Source organism: Mauremys reevesii, unplaced genomic scaffold (genome assembly GCF_016161935.1).
Source record: "Mauremys reevesii isolate NIE-2019 unplaced genomic scaffold, ASM1616193v1 Contig17, whole genome shotgun sequence".
In the NCBI taxonomy this organism is placed as follows: domain Eukaryota; kingdom Metazoa; phylum Chordata; order Testudines; family Geoemydidae; genus Mauremys; species Mauremys reevesii.
In genome coordinates, this window is record NW_024100793.1 from 160462 (window position 1) to 167537 (window position 7076).

Sequence of the window (7076 nt, forward strand, 5' to 3'; positions counted from 1 at the left end):
GAACAGGGAAGTTATTTCAAAGAACAAGTGCAACTAACCAGAGTGTGAAGATGAGCATTGAGCCTGCTCTTCCATTTGCAGAGAGGAGTTGTCCAGCTGATTCTATTTGTGCCTAATTGATCATTGTTGCTTCTTTTTCAGATGTCAAGAACTAAGTGGAACTAATCATTTCTATCGAGAGGTAAGGAACGCACCTCCTGACAGCACGGGGGCAGGACTTAAAGGCTCTGTTTCTATTTTCAGGTGAAAGGAAGGTCTTACCATTCAAGGGAGGATGATAAGAGGCTGCTGCATTTAAGGAAAAAAGACAGGTAAGGATACCTGGCCAGAGGAAAGAAAAGCATCTTTTACTTTTACTTCTAGTTCAGAAAAAGGCAAGCAGCCATTTATATGCCTCAGGTTTTACCCTGTGTAGCTGGCTGTACCGCTAAGAATCAAAGCCTTGCGGTGGAACATCACTGACAAGTAGGTGAGCACTGAAAGGTCTCTAGAAGCCTAATGATCTGGATGCTAAGGAACCTTCTCCATTGATGACTCTTCATAGCTGCTAATGAGTAATAATAAATAAATCTGTCAAACAATGATTGCAGGTTTTGCTGTGAGATATGAACAGACCAGGTGGCCATTCCTACCAGGGAGAAGTGAGGCTAAGTGGCGTGGCTATCCCGGGCAAGGAGTTGAGAAATACCAGTCTCCAAACATCCATGTGTACATGAAGTGGTGTGGATTTTGCTTTCAGGGAGAAAAACTGTGGATGACCTTACTTGTCATGGGGAAAGTGTCAAAAGCAGACTCAGGACAAATCTGAATCAAGTCAGCAGACCATCAGACATGGAGGTAAGCATTTACGTTTCCCTGGTTGACAAATGAATCTGAGGCTAAAGCAACACTTGCAGACCAAATAAATAGGTCATGTTGCATCTCCAGATGGAAGGAGACCAGAGGGCTGTTGTGTTCTAGCAGAAATTAATGCAAATCCAACTAGCTGAACCAGGCTTGTCAGTTGGTAAAGAAATGCACTTTTTTCCCCCTCTTAACATTCAAGTGGCAATGAATAGATTCTCACACTTTCAGATGAGAGAAATGCAGCCGATTTGAACGTTGAGGGTGTGAAAACTTCAGGAAGTTGCTAGAAGATCTGGGATATCTACAGAAAGGAAACAAGCAAAACTCATGACTGCTACCAAGAGGTAAGGAACTCACCTTACAATGGAGAAATTGATGGATCTGGTTTCCCTTCAGGTGAAAGAAATGCAGTTTGTCCGTCAGAAGTAGGAACAGTTTCTCTTGCTATCAAGAGGTAAGGAATGCACCTTCTCCTAGCAATGGAGTGGAAACTAACCAATCTGAGTGTACTTTCAGGTGAAGGAAGTTAATCTATCCTTTGCTGTCAAAGGCTACAAGCAGTTTCATAAGAATAAAGCAAGATACATAACCAAAGCTTCTGAGGTTACAGAAGTATTGACTTGTTCCAATCAAGAATAAGGAAACCACTTATACCTACTAGATTTTTAGCAGTACAGCTGATTGTATGGAGAGAAAGAGAGAAACCAATCCAGCAATTCATCACGCAGAAGGTGTGCATTTATACTCCCTGTTACAAAATGAATCCAATGACAATTCCTTTACATTTGTTGCCTGACAAAAATATGGTCTGTCAAACATTGATCTTTGCAGGAGGTCATATTTCGAGATGCAAGGATGACACATGGCTGTAGTTTACAGGAAGGAATTAGCGGATCCATCCTTTTAAGGAGGTAAGAAATATTATACACCATTCCCATAATAGCCATTGGTTCTGGTCATACTTTCAGGTGGAAGGAAGGTAACTGAGGAAATTTTCATCTCTCTAAAGAGCAGGAGAAATTGCTGTACTGAATAAAGCACTAAAAATGGGTGCTACCTGTTCAGATGAAAGGAAAGTAGTTGGTAATTCTAACCAAAGATGATGATCTTTGTTCCTTTTCCTTCCCAGAGAAGGCCATTGGTTGTTCCTACAAGGATGGAACAGGGAAGTTATTTCAAAGAACAAGTGCAACTAACCAGAGTGTGAAGATGAGCATGAGCCTGCTCTTCCATTTGCAGAGAGGAGTTGTCCAGCTGATTCTAGTTGTGCCTAATTGATCATTGTTGCTTATTTTTCAGATGTCAAGAACTAAGTGGAACTGATCATTTCTATCAAGAGGTAAGGAACGCACGTCCTCACAGCACGGGGGCAGGACTTAAAGGCTCTGTTTCTATTTTCAGGTGAAAGGAAGGTCTTACCATTCAAGGGAGGATGATAAGAGGCTGCTGCATTTAAGGAAAAAAGACAGGTAAGGATACCTGGCCAGAGGAAAGAAAAGCATCTTTTCCTTTTACTTCTAGTTCAGAAAAAGGCAAGCAGCCATTTATATGCTTCAGGTTTTACCCAGCGTAGCTGGCTGTACCGCTAAGAATCAAAGCCTTGCGGTGAAACATGACTGACAAGTAGATGAGCACTGAAAGGTCTCTAGAAGCCTAATGATCTGGATGCTAAGGAACCTTCTCCATTGATGACTCTTCATAGCTGCTAGTGAGTAATAATAAATAATTCTGTCAAACAATGATTGCAGGTTTTGCTGTGAGATATGAACAGACCAGGTGGCCATTCCTACCAGGGAGAAGTGAGGCTAAATGGCGTGGCTGTCCCGGGCAAGGAGGTAAGAAATACCAGTCTCGAAACATCCATGTGTACATGAAGTGGTGTGGATTTTGCTTTCAGGGAGAAAAACTGTGGATAACCTTACTTATCTTGGGGAGAGTGTCGAATGCAGACTCAGGACAAATCTGAATCAAGTCAGCAGACCATGAGACATGGAGGTAAGCATTTACGTTTCCCTGGTTGACAAATGAATCTGAGGCTAAAGCGACACTTGCAGACCAAATAAAGAGGTCACGTTGCATCTCCAGATGGAAGGAGACCAGAGGGCTGTTGTGTTCTAGCAGGAATTAATGCAAATCCAACTAGCTGAACCAGGCATGCCAGTTGGTAAAGAAATGCACTTTTTTCCCCCTGTTAACATTCAGGTGGCAATGAATAGATTCTCACACTTTCAGATGAGAGAAATGCAGCCGATTTGAACGTTGAGGGTGTGAAAACTTCAGGAAGTTGCTAGAAGATCTGGGATATCTACAGAAAGGAAACAAGCAAAATTCATCACTGCTACCAAGAGGTAAGGAACTCACCTCATAATTGAGAAATTGATGGATCTGGATTCCCTTCAGGTTAAAGAAATGCAGCTGATCTGATCTCCTGGGGACTGCGGATTATAAGCAGTCATATTACTGAAGAACAAACTAACGCATATTGCCAGACCTGCAAAAAGTTGCCTTCCTTTACTAGAATGGGAAGACAATCACTTATCACCTTCAAGTTTCAAACCCACAATGCAGCAGACTACCACTGACAAGGAGGTGAGCATTTAGGACTCTCTTATTACTAAATGGATTTGTCTTTTCAGGAGGAGAGTTACATATGCTCAGGATCTGAGTAAAAAGGAACAGGGATGGAGCTGAACAGATCCAACACCTTAAAAGACGATTGGATCTCAAAATATGAAAGACCCTTCATTCAATAAAGCAACAGGATTGGCTCTGAGGAGCGGTAAGCAACATTTGATAAGTCTAACAAATGAGCATAGCAATTTTGTAGTGCTGAATGTAATTTATGTTGTGCCAAAGGGTTTGTTACAGCTGATCAGACATCTCAGGAGCTAAGAGGATGTAAGGGGGATGGCAGATGTCAGGATTCATCTTTATTAGGGTGCTGAATCTGCTTGTCACTTGAGTGATATCAGTGGCTTTGGTTTTTCTTTCAGATGAAGGAAACAGGCAGCGTGGACAGTATTCAAGACACAATGTTTAAAAGTTGCTGCTGGGATGGAAGCAAAGAAGAAAGCCCTGGAGATGGGTTAATGCTGGTACACAGGCACTATCCTGGAGGGGCCTGGGACAGGGTATGTAACCATAGTGACCAGTGGGTCCTTTCCCCACTGTGGTCCTGGCTCGCATGCACAGGGTGAAACCGATCGCCATGTTTGGGGTCAGGAAGGAATTTTCCTCCAGGGCAGATTGGCCAGAGACCCTGGAGGTTTTTCGCCTTCCTCTGGGGCATCGAGCAGGGACCAGCCCTTAGGGCCATTTAGGAACAGACATAATAAAATCAATCAGAGAGAACTTGTCTCCCTTTGTTTTTTGAATTTTCTATAAACCCGTCCTGTGCCCCTCGGCCATGCCCATGCTCCCAGCCCTGCAGCAGGGCAGAGTCCCTCCCAGGTGCACTGCTCCCCCATCCGTGCCAGCATGGCCCCTATGTCACTCTCCCACTCCAGCAGGGACCCAGCACAGGAGAGATCAGCCCACCGTCCCAGAGAGGGAAAAGCCGTGTGCACGGCCCCCAGGGATGGGGAGGGGACATGGCCAGGTGCTCCGGTCGAGGGGAAAGCAGGAAGCCCAGCGGCACTGTCACCATGTTCCTCTCCAAGGATGCCCTGAGGGGCCAGGCCAAGGCCTTTGGTTGGCCACATCCAAGCGCTCTGCCCCGCTGCTCTGGTCGTAAGAGCCCCTCAAAGAGCAGCTCTGGAAGGGGCGGTCAATGAACCCAGAGCAACACTTCTATTGGCATGGTGGGGCCACCGCTCCCTGGGCACCTGAACTGGACTCACAGGCTAGCAGCGAATAGTCCCCCAGGGCGTTATTGTGGGGTCTCAAACCTCTATAAACCCAGCTGCCTGAAAGCCATTGGGGCCTCATTCTCCCTGCAGGGAGACAGCATCTCCAAGGTGAAGACAATACAAGTGACTCGTACCTTGGGAAGGCAGTTGGGGGAGTATGCGATATCCTGTGCAAAGATACCACGTGAACTGGTGTCAGTCACAAACAGTGGTGCAGGAGGGGTCCTAACACCAGAGAAGAGCAAAATGGGGAAGGCCGTGGTCCTGGTTTTGCAACTATCTCCTCATTTCAGCTTCTATTTGGCAAAATGAACCCAAACCAAGGGTAGTGGGGAGGAAGGTCAGATCAGGGTTTTATTTTCTTGTAACCCTTCCCCACCCCACCCCTGCCACGACATCATAGAGAGGTGGAGGGATGGTTCCGGCCCATCTCAGCCTGGCCTGAACACTGCACCACGGTCTGTACACACCCTGCCTAGGAGGAGCTGGCTGCAGGGGTATAAAACCGCCAGTTAAAACCCCAGATCCCAACATGTGACTGGTGATCACAGCCCCACCTATAACGCAGTCTGCTCCCTCCCTTCATGGAAACAGGAACCGTCGCACGGCCAGGCTTCTCCCCAGCTTGCCAAGGGCTCACTGCCACACCCAGGCTCTGACACAGTTTAGTCCCAAACTGGAACTAAGACAGTTTCTGAGCTCACTTTCTGCATCTCAGGGGACTCTGGCAGAGGCTTCCTGCCATTTCCTACCCCATCTTCCCCACAGCCCCTCTGTAGTGAGGCGGTGCGGCTCCACTCTGCCTCAGAGGAGGAAGAGCCCAGCTGGAGGCCAGAGTGGGCGGAGCTAGGGAACTCTGAACCCGCCCCTCAAAAGGTCAGGCGGCGACCCGGAACTATAAAGGCCGGCCCTCTGCACTCAGTAGGAACCCAGCCACTGGAGGGAACAGACGTCCCTAGGGGAGCCTGGGAAGCTCCTGCAGCCCAAGGCGGCCGCCCAGACTGGGCGGAGCTACCCCGCGCCTGCTACTCGGAGGAGCTGCTGGAGCTGCCCCGGGCTCGCTACCCGGAGGAGCTGCCGGAGCTGCCTACCAACCCCTACCCCGACGAACCCATGCTCCTGGTCCCCCTCCCCCCCGAGGCCAAGCCAGGACCTGGGTAGGACCCGAGGCGGAGTACGGAAGTAGCCCGGGGGCAGCCAACCCCAGTCTGGCTGCAGCATTACCAGAGCCGATGTCAGTGTGTTGCGGCCAGGATCCCCACTGACTAAGCAGCGAGTTGTCAGCCGCTGCTAGGGCCCCGGGCTCGGACGCAGTGGAGTGGGAGGGCCTGCGTCCCCCCTGCCACCCAACTCCTGGCTGCAGACTCCCCCTGTCCCTGGCCTGAGGAGGCCGAAGATGGTTCCTGTTGCTCAGCCCTGCCTGAGGGCCTGAGCACTCCTGACTCAGTGTTTGTTGCCCCGCCTTGACCTAGGGCCGGGCCCATAACCATTGTTACGGCTCAGCCCCGCCTGAGGGCCGGGGCCTTCTGACTCAGTGGTTCTTGCCCACCGGAGACAGGGTCAACCGTAACCACTTTGCGGCCGACTACCACAAGGACCACCAAGGGAGACCTCGGGCCAGACTATTCCCCCGGACCTCTCGGTGTGTAGTGAGCCGGCGTGGCTCCCCTCCACCTGGAGAGGGTCGAGCCCCGATGAACTCTTGTACATGTGGTGCCAGAAGTGGGGATCTGATCCCTTGACCCCTGTGAGAAGGGGCTGGAGGGGGAAATCCACCCCCAGAGAACAATGGAGATGGAGCTTTTGTTTAAGCTGCTGACGGAGAGTCAGGAGCAGCAGCAGGCTGCCCAGCTACAGCAGCAGCAGAAGGCAGCTGCCCAGCTCCAACATCAGCAACAGCGGGACACCGCCCAACTCCAGCAGCAGCTTATTCAGCAGCTCGGAGCCCAGCTGCAACAGCTGGTGACAGCGTTACCACACCCCGTAGAACCACAGCCAGGGGATGAGGATGGGGCACCACGCCCTGCCGCCCCAGTGCGACTAACCAAGATGGGCCCTAACGATGACCCCGAGGCGTTCCTGGTAATGTTTGAACAGGTGGCACTGGTCGCTGGGTGGCCCCAGGACCAATGGGCCACCCTTTTGGCCCCGTATCTCACTGGGACGGCCCAGACTGCATACCGGGGGCTGGTGACAGAAGAGGCAAGGGAGTATAGCCGAGTAAAGGCCGCGATTTTGGATGCCTTAGATGTCAGCCCCAAGACTTTTCGGCAGCAGTTCCGGAGCCAGACGTATCCCTCAGGCACCGAACCACGGCTGGTGGCCCAAGTCCTGAAGGAGGTGTGTAGGCGATGGCTACAGCTGGAGACGAGGCCTGCAGAG

General features: G+C 50.2%; 1 long non-coding RNA gene across 1 annotated transcript; it reads left to right on the plus strand.

Annotated features, from left to right (window-relative positions):
• Positions 1 to 2926: 2926 nt before the first annotated feature.
• LOC120393231 lies at positions 2927 to 4197 on the plus strand. The gene is made up of 3 exons (XR_005591949.1): positions 2927 to 3194; positions 3483 to 3625; positions 3840 to 4197. It is a non-coding gene; the product is annotated as an uncharacterized LOC120393231 (long non-coding RNA).
• The last annotated feature ends 2879 nt before the right edge of the window (positions 4198 to 7076 follow it).